Below are 15,293 nucleotides of genomic sequence, written 5' to 3' on the forward strand. Positions count from 1 at the left end.
GCCCTGGACATAGCAGCAGAGAATATGGGCATGTGATGAATTGGGTTCGTGGACCAATATGACCGCAATTCATGCTTTTTAGTTAGACCCACGTTGAGGAGAAGGCCCAGAAAAGTTTTAATTTCGGAAACTTGGACTGGTTTCCACCGGAAAGGCTGGGCATGAAAGCTTCCTGGGTTAGCGGTTATAAATTGTGTGGCATACCTGTTTGTTTCGGCCACAACTAAGTCTAAGAGCTCCGCAGTCAAGAACATCTCAAAAAATCCCAGGGCCGAACCGATCTGAGCTGTCTCAACCCGAACTCCAGACTGGGCAGTGAAAGGGAAAACTACAGGTGCGGCTGAAGTTGGGGACTGCCAATCAGGGTTTGCCAGCACCTCAGGGATTCTAGGGGCTCTACGGGCACGTCTTTGCAGTGGCTGCGACGGGGTCACTACTGCACGTGCCACCGTACCAGCTTCAACTGCCCTTCTGGAGCTCGCTACTTCACCATGTTCTATGGCAGTGCTGGTACTAGGTCCAGGGAGGGCTGCGCTGCTGGTGTATGCCTCACCACGTAATCCGACAGCATCAGCCCCACTCTGCTGCTCTTGAAGCGGATCCTGCGCAACCTGTGGTCTAGCGACACGGGGCCGGGTTCGCCTGGTGCTATCAGGGACCTCAGCCTCCTCGTCCGAACTTTGGGTCAGAGAGCCACTGCTTTCTACAGGTTCGTATTCTGACCCGCTGGATTCATCAGATGAGGGTTCCCATTCCTCATCCGACTGGGTCAGAAGCCTGTAGGCCTCTTCAGAAGAATACCCCCTGTTTGACATTTGGGCAACTAAATTTAGGGGTATTCCCTGAGACTACCCAAGAAAAAAAAGCAAGCCTGTCTTACAAAGGGGAGGCTAGCGAAGTACCGGAGGCCGCTGCGGTTGATAAAAAATATCAAAACTGATTTTTTTTTTATCGCCGCAGCGCGTGTAAAGTGAATGTGCAGTGATCAAAAAAAAAATTTTTTTTGTCACTGCGGTGGGGCGGGTGTAGGCGAACGCACGTGTGGGCGACCGATCAGGCCTGATCGGGCAAACACTGCGTTTTGGGTGGAGGGCGAACTAAAGTGACACTAATACAATTATAGATCTGACCGTGATCAGTTTTGATCACTTCCAGATACTATAAAAGTACAAATGCTGATTAGCGATACGCTAATCAGCGAAAAACGGACTGCGCTGCGGTGGGCTGGGCGCTAACTGATCCCTAAACTACCTAACCAAGGGGCATAAAATATACCTAAAACCTAACGGTCAATACCAGTGAAAAAAAAAGTGACAGTTTACACTGATCACTTTTTTCCTTTCACTAGTGATTGACAGGGGCGATCAAAGGGGTGATCAAAGGGTTAATTGGGGTTCAAGGGGGTGATCTGGGGCTAAGTGTGTGGTGTACTCACTGTGTAGCCTGCTCCTCTGCTGGATCCAACCGACGAAAAGAACCAGCAGACGAGCAGGCAGCCATATAACAGATCATATTTACTAATATGATCTGTTATCTGGCACTCTGATTGTTTTTTTTTTTAAATCATCAGCTTGCCAGCCGCGATCATTGGCTGGCAAGCTGATGACGCGACTCCCCTCGACGAAATGCCGGCCCGAACTGCGCATGCGCGGGCCGGCAAAGCGCGTCATCTCGCGTCTCGCGAGATGACGCGTATATGCGTGACTGTGCGCAGCGCTGCCGCCTCCGGACCGCACATCTGCGTTAGGCGGTCCGGAGGTGGTTAAAAAGCAAGTTTTTAAAGCAAATCTTAAACTTTTAAAGAAAATTTACAAAACCCAATTTTTTTAGGACCAGTTCAGTTATTAAGTCACTTTGTGGGGCTTACATATTAGAAACCACCCATAAATCACCACATTTTAGAAACTATACCCTTCAAGCTATTCAAAACTGATTTTACAAACTTTGTTAACCATTTAGGTGTACCATGAGAATTAAAGGAAAATTCAAATGAAATTTCAAAATTTCACTTTTTTTTCTTCAGATTTTACATTTTAATCAATTTTTTCTGCAAACATCAATGGTTAACAGCCTAACAAAACTCTAAATCTATTACCCTGATTCTGGAGTTTACAGAAACACCCCATATGTGCTGATGTATGGGTGCACAGCAGGCTTTAGAGTGGAACGAGCACCATATGGCTTTTAGAGAGCGGATTTAGCTGGAATGGTAATTGGGAGCTAAGTCGCATATGAAGACACTCTGAGGTGGCCCTACAGTGGAAACCCCCCAAAAGTGACCCCATTTTGGAAACTGCTTCTAGTATTAGGAAACACTTAGCAGTGAAAATGAAACATTTTTCTAGAAAAAGTTGCTTTACACCCACATTTTTCACTTTCCCAAAAGGGAACAGGACAAAATGCACCCCACATTTTGTTTGCCATTTTCCCCCGAATACGACAACACACCATATGTTCTCAAAAAATGATATATGGGCACACAGCAAAGTCAAACAGCAAAATATGGATTTTGCGGACCTGAATTGGCAGACATTTATTTTAGGTGCCATGTCTCATTTAAAAAAATTCCTGAGATCCCTAGAAATTCAAAACCCCAGGAAATGACCTTATTTTGGTAAGTGCACTCCTGTATGGACATTTTAAGGGGTGTAAAGGGCACTTTTGACCTAACAGGTGTTTCACAGGAATGAATATGTAGTGGTTGGTGAAAAGTGGATCTGTAAGCTATGCGGACTAAATCAGACATATAAAGGTGGTAAAAGTACAGGGTACATCATAGATGAAATTAAATTAATACTCCATGGATGAGTGGTAGATTTTAAAACACTCCTGCATGCACAGGGCAGGTTTTGCAGTGGTATATGGTGTCTTTCCTCATCCCCCTTTTGGAACACACCATGCTTCTTTTTGGGTCCTTCCATTCCTTGCTGTCTGGGGGACTTGACCTGGAAAATGTTGCCCTGGTACAACACGGGCACCATGACTTCCTGAAGTACTGGAACCCTCCCCAGCCTAAGTTTGAAAAATTAGGGCCTTTTAACCACCTCTTGGAAATGAAGGAAAGTTCCTGTGTGGCCTGCAGATTGAAATAGCACGTACATTGCTATCTGTTCAAAGTGTACGGCCACCTTTTCGTACCACATATTTGTTTTTATTGTGGCACTGTAGGGCTTTAGAAGTTGATCTGAAAGATCCACCCCTCCCATGTGCCTGTTGTAGTCTAGGATACAAAATGATTTGGGGATATTGGTTGCGGTACCTCATACAGGAGATGGGGAGCTGGTGTTAGTGTGAATGGTGGTCAGTACAAGGACGTCACTCTTGTCCTTGTACTTAAAAGGAACCTGTCACTGGGATTTTGGGTATAGAGCTGAGGACATTGGTTGCTAGATGGCCGCTAGCACATCCACAATACCTAGTCCCCATAGCTCTCTGTGTTTTTATTGTGTAAATAAAACGATTTAATACATATGCAAATTAATCTGAGATGAGACCTGTCCCTGAGATGAGTCAGGGGCATGCCTCATCTCAGGTTAATTTGAATATGTATCAAATCTTTTTTTGACACTATAAAAGCACACAGAGCTATGGGGACTGGGTATTGCAGAAGTGCTAGCAGCCATCTAGCAACCCATGTCCTCAGCTCTATACCCAAAATCCCGGTGACAGGTTCCCTTTAATCACTAGCATGTTCTCATGGAGGAGAGCCCTACTTTAACCCATTCTCAGTGGTTGACCTATCAGGAATCTAGGAAGGCCTCTATGATTTTTGTGCATTGTGCCACAAGCCACAGTACCTCTGGCAGTTAGGGACATGAATAGGGGTATGCTGGTATTATAGTCATCCACATAGAGGTGGTAACCCTTATCCAGCAGTGGGTGCAGTAAATCCCACATTATCTTCCCACTAACTTCTAGGATGGGAGGGAATTCTAGGGGTTCTATCCAGGAATCTTTCCCTTCATAAATGCGGAACTTGTGGGTGTACCCGGAGCTACTCTCACAAAGTTTGTAAATCTTTATGCCATACCTTGTCCGTTTGCTGGCGGAATCTAATCCTCCCTTTAAAAAGTAATAGGGACTCCTCTACACAGACATTTTTATTAAGGTTGTGCACCTCAGCAAACTTGGTGTTTAAATGACAGGCCTAACCTTGAACAGACAGTCAAATGTCGGATCGTTTTGGGTAGGGCACTGTGCATTGTCTTTGTAGTGTAGGAATTTCCGAATCAACTCATATCACTTCTGGGTCATGGTCTTACTGCAAATTGGAGTCTGGTAGAAAAGGTCCGAACTGCAATATTGTCTAACATTTTGGCGTCTTTACAATGCCCAAATGCAGCACGAGTCCCGAAAACTTTATCATCTCTGCTGCACTTACTGGGGTCCAACCAATGGGTCTAGCCTATGCCAATGTATGGTTCTGATCAATGAATTGTTGGTCGTATGAATTGGTTTGGGCCACAATAAAATTTACAAAATGTTCAGAAAAGAAGATTTTGAAAAAAATTCCAGAGCTGCCCTCAAAATCCAGAATTTGGGGCTGATAATCATCAGGGGGTGAGGTCCATATGGGCTTACTCTGGGGGGCTGCCTCAGCCGTTGTTCTGGGGCGCCTTCTAGAGGGTTCCTCATCACCGGATGATGATGATGATGATGAGGGGGTAGAGGAAAGTGGCATCCTCTTTTCCCTCGCTGGCAGACTCAGTATCGGAGGCAAGCATGGCATATACCTCTTTAGCTGAGTATACTCGTTAGGACGGACGGGCCATTTTTATTTTATTTGGGTGGGACGTGTAAAATATGTAAACCTTTATTTAGTGTGAGGGGTGTGTATGTTGTGTTTTCACACTTGAAGGGGGTTGTAATACATTTGAAATATAGAGAAAAGAGAAAAAAGTTTTTTTTTAAATTGCAGGATGCACGAACAAAGATCTTGCGTGCATGTGTACAAAAATCTAAACTAACATTACCTAACTAAACTTGAATTATATATATATATATATATATATATATAAACACACACACACACACTCAATTAAAGAATTATTAGGAACACCATACTAATACGGTGTTGGACCCCCTTTTGCCTTCAGAACTGCCTAAATTCTACGTGGCATTGATTCAACAAGGTGCTGATAGCATTCTTTAGAAATGTTGGCCCATATTGATAGGATAGCATCTTGCAGTTGATGGAGATTTGAGGGATGCACATCCAGGGCACAAAGCTCCCGTTCCACCACATCCCAAAGCTCTATTGGGTTGAGATCTGGTGACTGTGGGGGCCATTTTAGTACAGTGAACTCATTGTCATGTTCAAGAAGCAAATTTGAAATGATTCAAGCTTTGTGACATGGTGCAATATCCTGCTGGAAGTAGCCATCAGAGGATGGGTACATGGTGGTCATGAAGGGATGGACATGGTCAGAACCAATGCTCAGGTAGTCCGTTCGCATTTAAACGATGACCAATTGGCACTAAGGGGCCTAAAGTGTGCCCAGAAAACATCCCCCACACCATTACACCACCACCACCAGCCTGCACAGTGGTAACAAGGCATGACGGATACATGTTCTCATTCTGTTTATGCCAAATTCGGACACTACCATTTAAATTTTTCTCAACAGAAATTGAGACTCAGACCAGGCAACATTTTTCCAGTCTTCAACAGTCCAATTTTGGTGAGCTCGTGCAAATTGTAGCCTCTTTTTCCTATTTGTAGTGGAGATGAGTGGTACCTGGTGGGGTCTTCTGCTGTTGTAGCCCACATTTTTCCCATTGTGACATTCAGTTTGGAGTTCAGGAGATTGTCTTGACCAGGACTACAATCCTACATGCATTGGAGCAACTGCCATGTGAATGGTTGACTAAATAATCGCATTAATGAGAAATAGAACAGTTGTTCCTAATAATTCTTTAGGTGAGTGTATATATACAGTATATAACTACAGTACAGACCAAATGTTTGGACACACCTTCTCATTCAAAGAGTTTTCTCAATTTTCATGACTATGAAAATTGTAGATTCATACTGAAGGCATCAAGACTATGAATTAACACATGTGGAATTATATACATAACAAAAATTGTGAAACAACTGAAAATATGTAATATTCTAGGTTCTTCAAAGTAGCCACCTTTTGCTTTGATTACTGCTTTGCACACTCTTGGCATTCTCTTGATGAGCTTCAAGAGGTAGTCACCTGAAATGGTTTTCACTTCACAGGTGTGCCCTATCAGGTTTAATAAGTGGGATTTCTTGCCTTATAAATGTGGTTGGGACCATCAGTTGCGTTGTGGAGAAGTCAGGTGGATACACAGCTGATAGTTCTACTGAATAGACTGTTAGAATTTGTATTATGGCAAGAAAAAAGTAGCTAAGTAAAGAAAAATGAGTGGCCATCATTACTTTAAGAAATAAAGGTCAGTCAGTCCGAAAAATTTGAAAAACTTTGACAGTGTCCCCAAGTGCAGTCACAAAAACCATCAAGCGCTACAAAGAAACTGGCTCACATGCGGACTGCCCTGGAAAGGAAGACCAAGTGTCATCTCTTCTGCGGAGGATAAGTTCATTCGAGTCACCAGCCTCAGAAATCGCCGGTAACCAGAGGCTCAGATTAGAGACCAGTTCAATGCCACACAGAGTTCTAGCAGCAGACACATCTCTAGAACAACTGTTAAGAGGAGACTGTGTGAATCAGGCCTTCATGGTAGAATATCTGCTAGGAAGCAACTGCTAAGGACAGGCAACAAGCAGAAGAGACTTGTTTGGGCTAAAAAACACAAGGAATGGACATTAGACCAGTGGAAATCTGTGCTTTGGTCTGATGAGTCCAAATTTGAGATCTTTGGTTCCAAACACTGTGTCTTTGTGTGACGCAGAAAAGGTGAACGGATGGACTCTACATGCCTGGTTCCCACCGTGAAGCATTGAGTAGGAGGTGTGATGGTGTGGGGGTGCTTTGCTGGTGACACTGTTGGGGATTTATTCAAAATTGAAGGCATACTGAACCAGCATGGCTACCACAGCATCTTGCAGCGGCATGCTATTCCATCCGGTTTGCGTTTAGTTGGGCCATCATTTATTTTTCAACAGGAAAATGACCCCAAACACACTTCCAGGCTGTGTAAGGGCTATTTGACCATGAAGGAGAGTGATAGGGTGCTGCGCCAGATGACCTGGCCTCCACAGTCACCGGACCTGAACCCAATCAAGATGGTTTGGGGTGAGCTGGACCGCAGAGTGAAGGCAAAAGGGCCAACAAGTGCTAAGCATCTCTGGGAACTCCTTCAAGACTGTTGGAAGACCATTTCAGGTGACTATCACTTGAAGCTCATCAAGAGAATGCCAAGAGTGTGCAAAGCAGAATGCCAAGGTGGCAACTTTGAAGAACCTAGAATATGACATATTTTCAGTTGTTTCACACTTTTTTGTTATGTATATAATTCCACATGTGTTAATTCATAGTTTTGATGCCTTCAGTGTGAATCTACAATTTTCAAAGTCATGAAAATTAGGAAAACTCTTTGAATGAATGTGTCCAAACTTTTGGTCTGTACTGTACATGTCTTACGATAAGCAGGGTAGCCGACAAAAAATACTTGTGCAACAATGTTTTTTCCATCTCTACACAGTTCCAATTTAATTTATTTTGGGTTGAATTGATGAGAATGAGGAGCTGGCACTGCAAGAGGAGGAGGGGAAGTGGAGAACCAAAAAAGAATGATAATGATGATTGCACTGGTCAGGACACCCAATCGTCTAAGTGTAAAGAGGAGCAGGAAAGAACTGGCTCCTCAGGCACACTGGCCAGAATGGTGAGCTGTATCCAAACTTGCTTACACAGTGACATGCTTTTCATCAGTCTGATGATTACTGGATAGCCATGCTTTTAAACCATCGCCCTCAAAGTGTAACACCCCAGAGTTGTGTTACTACACGCCTCTACACTGCTACTGTCTTCTATGAGCTTTTATATTGTCATCTGATATAATTTACATTATGTCCTTCACAAATGTGCATCTAAAACTATGTTAAATGTAAATTTACTTGTAGTTTTCCAGGTTTACCAGCAGGTTGCAGCAATGGATTGGTAAGGAACTAGTTACAGTTTAGTGTATCTAGGCTGGAATGGTTCATTCCAGCTTAGCTCCCCCTCTGTGGAGGTGTGGACTGTTCTGTCGGAATATTTATGCTGTCTCCGATTGACAGTCTATATGATTTATGTGAATAAATTAAAATCGGTAATAAAGGAGATTCTAACTTATTATCATAAATATCAAGCTAAAACAAGCTTGTGATCTGCGTTGAATTGAAGACAAAACCCAGTTACAGACAAAATATATATGTAATTTATTAATACAATTTATAGTGCAAAATAATATATATAATAAAATTGGCGGTAATAAAATTCAATCAATGATATGCAAAATAGTGGTAAAGACAAAAATAATTGAGAACATATATATATATATATATATATATACACAATTATGCCTTCTTATAATAATACCCCTCACTTATTTTAAAATTCTATTTGATACTTGATTTCTCTCAGCCGACAAATGTCCGATTAAACCCAAATCTGGTTTATCTTTTATCTATAAATATATATATATATATATATATATTATCAACCATACTGGTCTAGAACTGAATTCAGTTCCTTGGAGATAATACCGTGTTTTCACTAGTATATTTTTAATCTCCCTGTATTGGATTAATTTTTATGATGATGCTGCAGGTACACCCCAATCTTATTCCAAAACAGATACTATACACAAAGTATGGTTAATTGAATATATCTATAGATATGTATTATATTGATTAATTATCCTATAAAATATAGGTAAGGTTATACTATACCAAAATGTCAGCTAGCAGAAATCAGTTTCAATGGTTCTAAGATGGCTGCCTCCAATGACTGGCAAGGTGGTCAAGATGATGTTCAGAGAGAGAGCGAGATCGATCCCTTCTCTCAGCCCATACCATCTTTTTATCCTATCTTAGAAAGGGCTTGGCCAAGTTTTATCATTAACTAGTGACCTCACTTTATAATTAATAGAACCTCCCTCTAGGGAAAAATATACCCTAGATCTTTGTTACCCTAACACTAGATGGCACTAGTATTCCATACAAAAATCGAAGCATTCATTTATTTCTCTTATTCATATAATAGCAATAAAATGTAATCTAAGGTTTCAGACAAAACCTTGAGAAGATCTTGAAGAGACAATGAGTTTTATACTTGGTCAACTAACTTGTGTATCCTTAAGTCTTTTGACCAGACTTGATTAAATCAAGATAAATAGGGCTATCTCAATTCATTGTTCTTGGAGGAGACAGGGTTTGTTCATGATCACCTGTGTCCACATTTCTCCATTCCAGGAAACAAATAATTAATTTGTGTGTTCCACTGAGACAGATTCTAAACATGACAGAGGAGTTTATACCTCGTTTCTAATCTTAAAATTGAATATATCTATGAGGACTATACTCTTATATATATACTATATATTCAGCACACCTATTAAAATTGATTATATAAAATCAATCTACTCCTATATTGATTAATATAAAAACCACAAAGAAAGATTAGAGTCTTTCTATTTACTAAAATCATCAGAATTCAAATACATTGTCTTATCTAGGCCATCACATTTCATTAGACCTTGGGACATCTCCTTCTCACAAAACAGACTTAGGTAAACACTTTGGTATATATCGTAAACCTTAGGTTAGCAATTTCAGAGTAAAAAAAAAATCCTGAATTCACTCTGCCTTAAAATAAGACAAAATGGTTGTCCCTTAGGCTCATGTCCATACACTTATATAGGCCTTATAATTATGGACTTTATTCATACTCAATAGTTCTGACAAATCCCCCCCCCTTCTTCCCACGTTAGTCAAGGATCCCCTTAAGACCTAACTGGGAGAAGGTCGGAAGAATTTTCATGTTCATCAATATTGTATCTGAGTCTTTTATCGCATCATAACGTCAATCCTGGAAAAGTATATTATCACAGAGATTCTGTGTCCAATGGTTTTAGCATGTGAGAAAAATGCAAAACTTGGCACCAATCATGCCATTATTGCTGTGACTTTGTTCTCATGCATAATGTACCAATTGGTTCCTTTCCCAAGCTAAAATGGTGATATCCGGTATCTTCATCCAATGAATGTCCTTGGATCCAGTTTCGCAAAGATTCTTGAAATATAATCTTCTTAGCCATCATTCACAATCCTGGGACATCTGAAACACGACTGTAGATTCGGGTTGATGATTAGTTCCGTCTTTAATTGGACCTCTTGAATCAACACCATCTGCACGATATCTGTATCTTTGTTGTCATCATCATCGCCAGGAATCACGTCTGGTTCCGCCCGTCCTTTTTCTATAAAGGAAAATGAAAGTATGAATACAGTATATATATATATATATATATATATATATATATTTATTTATTTTTTCTTTTGAGATATACAGTTTCCCTAGCGTTGCTATGTAAAATGCTTTATATGGAAACCCCAGAATTGGAACATCTGTGAACTGAGAGAAATCAGATTAACGCATCCTTATTCATTCTCTTATTCAGCGTCATCTTCTATGATTCTCAGTTCTGATCTTGGATGACATACTCGCAATTGATTTACATGGACCCATTTCTCGATGAAACCATCTTTGGTATTAATTTTCACCTTATAAACTACAGGTGATATTTTATCAATTACATCATACGGAACTTTCCATGATGGGAGAAATTTTCTTTCTTTTACCCGATCCCGGGCAAAGTTATAGAGATACACTCTATCTCCTACCTCATATTCCTTTTTTGTAGTTTTCAAGTCATAATACGTTTTGTTACTTACGGCGGCTTTCTCAAGATTCTTCTGCACGAAAGCAAACGCGTGTTGAAGATACTTACGAAGGTCCTCCACATACTGATGTGTCGTGGCTGCATTGATCAGGTTATGATCTGATGTGCGATACAACAGATGTTGAGGAAGTACCATTCTTCTTCCTGTCATCAGCTCAAAAGGTGACATCTGGGTAGCCGTACTTGGAGTAGCTCTAATGGCCATGAGTACTAATGGTAACCTTATATCCCAGTCTTTACCCGACTCCTTAACATATTTCTTAAGGATGTTGACAATAGACTGGTTATAGCGCTCAACGGATCCGCTAGATGTTGGACGATAAGCAATGTGTAATTTTCTCTTCACACCCAACATCTTCCACATCTTCGCCATTACCTCACTTACAAAGTGTGATCCACGATCTGAATCAATCCTTAACGGTAACCCAAATCTGGAAAATACATGGTTAATCAACAAAAATGCACAGGTCTCGGCTGTGTTATTGCGGGCCGGTAGACACTCTACCCATTTTGTAAACACACAAGTGACGGTTAACATGTATTTATTTCCTCGGGATGACCGGGTAACAGGACCAATAAAATCGATTTGGATGTCAGACCATGGTAATGAAAAACCTTTCTTCTGGAGTGGAGCCCGATGTTTAGGACCTTGCGGTTGAAATTGCGCACATACCAAACAACCTTGACAATAACTCTGGACATCCTTTAACATATGAGGCCAGTAGGCATAATCACGTAGTGACTCATATGTAATCTTTTCTCCACGATGACCAGCTGTAGGTGCATCATGGGCATGCTGTAACATTAAACCTCTAAATGTAGTAGGAACTACCCACTGCTGAATACCCTTTTTAGAGGTTCTCATTAATAACCCATCCTGAATACTAAATTGGGATTTGGATTTCATAAGTAATCAGAGGTCTTCTTTTTGAGTATAATTATCCTCCGATATGGGATTATTATTAGGATCCTCAATATGTTTATAGAAGATTCCCAATATAACATCTTCCTTCTGGCTTTTGATCAGATCCTCACTAGAAGATTCTTGGCTCCATTGAACTATACTATTTTCAGTTTGGGCCTTAGCCTGTTGTCTAGTGATAGCGTCAATGGGAATCATCTCTAGTAGATGATCTATATTCACATGATCACCATTTATGGCTCCTTGTTTGGCTAGTTTGTCAGCTAGGTCATTACCCTCTTTATCTTTATTTTGGGTTTTGGAATGACCTTTAGTCTTTTTCCAATAAATGGTTAGAACATTATTTCGGACTAGCTCATCTATGGTGCAAAACAACTTGGCGTGTTTCACTGGTTTGTTATTGGACCGTAACATATGACTCCTCTTCCATGTGGGCATATATTCTACAAAGCTGTTCCGCACATAATTTGAATCAGTAACAATGACGAATTCCTTTATATTGTGCTCTATAGCAATTTTAACGGTTTGGTAGACAGCGGCTAATTCGGCTACCTGGCTACTCTTAGCCCCAATACTATAACCTATTGAAATACTCGGGCACCCATCTATCCACGTGATACCAATTCCTGCCACTAGTTTTCTTTCGTCCCCTACAATGGTGTGGTAAGCACATCTACATAAGTTAAATTTCCTCTTTCTGTGGCATCAGGCATAGCCTTATGTAAAAATACAGCAAATTCATGACCTGAATTTATGTACCCAAACGGTAGTCTAGTCCAGGCAAACTGTTCTTTACCAAAAGTAAAGGCTAATTTGTATTGATCTTCAGGGCTCACTTTGATGGTCCAATATCCCTGAGCGCAATCTAAGGTGGTAAAGATCCTAGCACCTTGCATTTGTGCCAAGCATTGGTCTATATATGGCACGGGCCAGCCGGACATATATACACGTTTATTTAGCTGACGAAGATCAGCACATAAACGCCATTGACCATTCGGTTTAAGAATTCCAAGAATAGAATTGTTATAAGAACTGTGCACTGGTCTTATAATACCTCTCTCCTTGAGATTTTGAATTATTTCCGCTAGCGAGTCGTAACAAGCTAGTGGAAGACGATATTGCTTGATATAAACGGGAGGTGCCTCAGGATCAGTCTGAATCCTAGCAATGTGTATGTCAGTCAGACCACAATCAAAGGAATCTTTAGCAAAGATATCCTTGAATTCTAAGAGAACTTCCTTTAGTTGTTGCCGCTCTGGGTCATTGGAGCATCCATCAGCTAATGAGATTTGTTGCTGGACCATTTCCATAAACCCTGGAAAAACTTCTGGTTGACCTATTTCATAGGTTTCCTCCAATCTGTCAGTGAGGTCATGATTTGACTTACCTGCTTTTTCAGCAAACTCATGATATTCCTGGGCTTCCTGCTCATTGATTGTATGATCAAAGGTAAGAGAGGATTCCTCTACCTTACAGGTACCTTCTTCAAGATTAAAAGGATATACTGAACTAATGGTGAACAATCCTTCAGGAGAAGAATAAAATGTTTGTTCAACCAATTGTTCTTCTGTTAGATACGATTCAGGTATTAGGCCAATAATTATATTCTGAAACCCAAAAGTATAATAATCTGAATCTAATGCCATACCAATGATAGTGTCTTTAGACAAACGCACTTCATTTGGCATACCATTATTCACAATTATTTGGGTTTTAAAGGTTTGTAAATTCACCATAGGGGTATGATTTACTGAAATACCTAATAGTTGCATTCTGTTTGACAGGCATATCAATGCATCACCATTCTTTAATTTTTGGCCTTTTGACACCTGAATGGGTAACAGGAAATTATTAGTACCTGGAGGGATGATTATATCTCGTGGCACTAATACACTGACTGCATAAGGCAGTATCTGGGATGACTTGAGTGTTTCATGTTCATCCATAAAACCTTCAGGATTCCCTTTTAATCTTGTCCACAATGTGAAATTCACTATATCCACATGGATAGCAAAACAATGTAAAATATTGTTGCCAATGTACATAGGATATCTGGGTTCATCAAGCACCAGGAATAAATGAGTAGCCGATTTTCCTGCAATAGAAATGGTTAATATACATTTTGCAATTATATTATGATCATCAGAATCATTATCTAAGTCATGTATCCAATTATCTTGTGGATTTGGATATCGAATCACTTTAGAATTGGCCACTTGATTTAGTAGATTCCTACTAATATAACTGTTTTCATGGCGCAAATACAATTTAGCCCTCTTAGTTCTTCCTAAGTCATTCACCTGTACTGGGAAGAACATCTCATCATCCACCTTTTCCATTCCCACTAGGAATTGTTCGTGACCATTAAAGAGGTTGTATGGTCCCAAAATCAAAATTCCGTTTTTGTGCTTCTAACACCCCTCTACATGCATACATATGCCCCTGATACCTGTTTTTCATTTTTGTCCTTTTCTTCCCCTGTTTTTGCTTCACTCTCCTGTGTAAAGCCTAGAATGTATTGGCTTCTTTGAGGCAGAGCTGTTTACATTCTTCAGTTTCCTGTTTAGTTCTTTCCTAACTTTATTTATATTCAAGCTTGGCTGCACTGCACAGAGATGAGTCATAGGCTGTCCCTGCCTGCTACACTCTTCAGTCTGCAATAACGACACCTACTACATGCCTCCTGTAACCATATTACTACACTGAAAAATTATATATAATCTCAATTAGTGATGATCGAGCACCAAAGTATTCGGGTGTTCGGCACAAACACATTGCTATATTCGTGTGCTCGTCCGAGCACCCGAGTATAATGGAAGGCAATGAGAGACAGCCAGGCACCCCCTGCTCTGAAGAGGGGAGGGTGCCTGGTCCATTGAAAAAGATCAGAAAGTGACAGAAACATCACCAAAATGGATCGGGAACAGCATGGGGACAATGTCTGGATGCATCCTGTACTCCCAGGTCACTGCTGGGAACCATGTTGTCTGAGTTGTACGCCACTTTTACACACTGAAAAAAATACGCACAACCCCCCCCCCCCCCAATCCATTTTACAGGAAAAATTGTTAGTAAACATTATTTCCTGTATATTCAATTGTATATAAAGTGCAAGTGCTGCAAAAAAATGCAAGCAAGAGGCACTCCAAAACAGCCTGTATATCACATAAAGGAGGTCCTCATTCACATTGTGGTACAATTGTTCAGGTAGTGGGACTAAACTCATAAAGCCTATGCACTAAGTGAAAGGGCTGCCAAAAATTACAAGGATCCAGCACTCCAAAACACTCTTTGTTACACATAAAGGAGGGCATCATACACACTCTTGAAAAATTCTGATTGACCCTCAAATTCTGATTGAGGTGACCCTCAAAAACATTTGGACCTTAGTTCTCGCCTTCTTCATATTAATGGTTTTGTCACTAGATGTAGCACAGATTGTTTTACAGTCCGCTAAAGACACTGTTTTTGGATGCAGGACTGTATATGTCAC

Source organism: Bufo gargarizans, chromosome 3 (assembly GCF_014858855.1).
Source record: "Bufo gargarizans isolate SCDJY-AF-19 chromosome 3, ASM1485885v1, whole genome shotgun sequence".
NCBI lineage: Eukaryota > Metazoa > Chordata > Amphibia > Anura > Bufonidae > Bufo > Bufo gargarizans.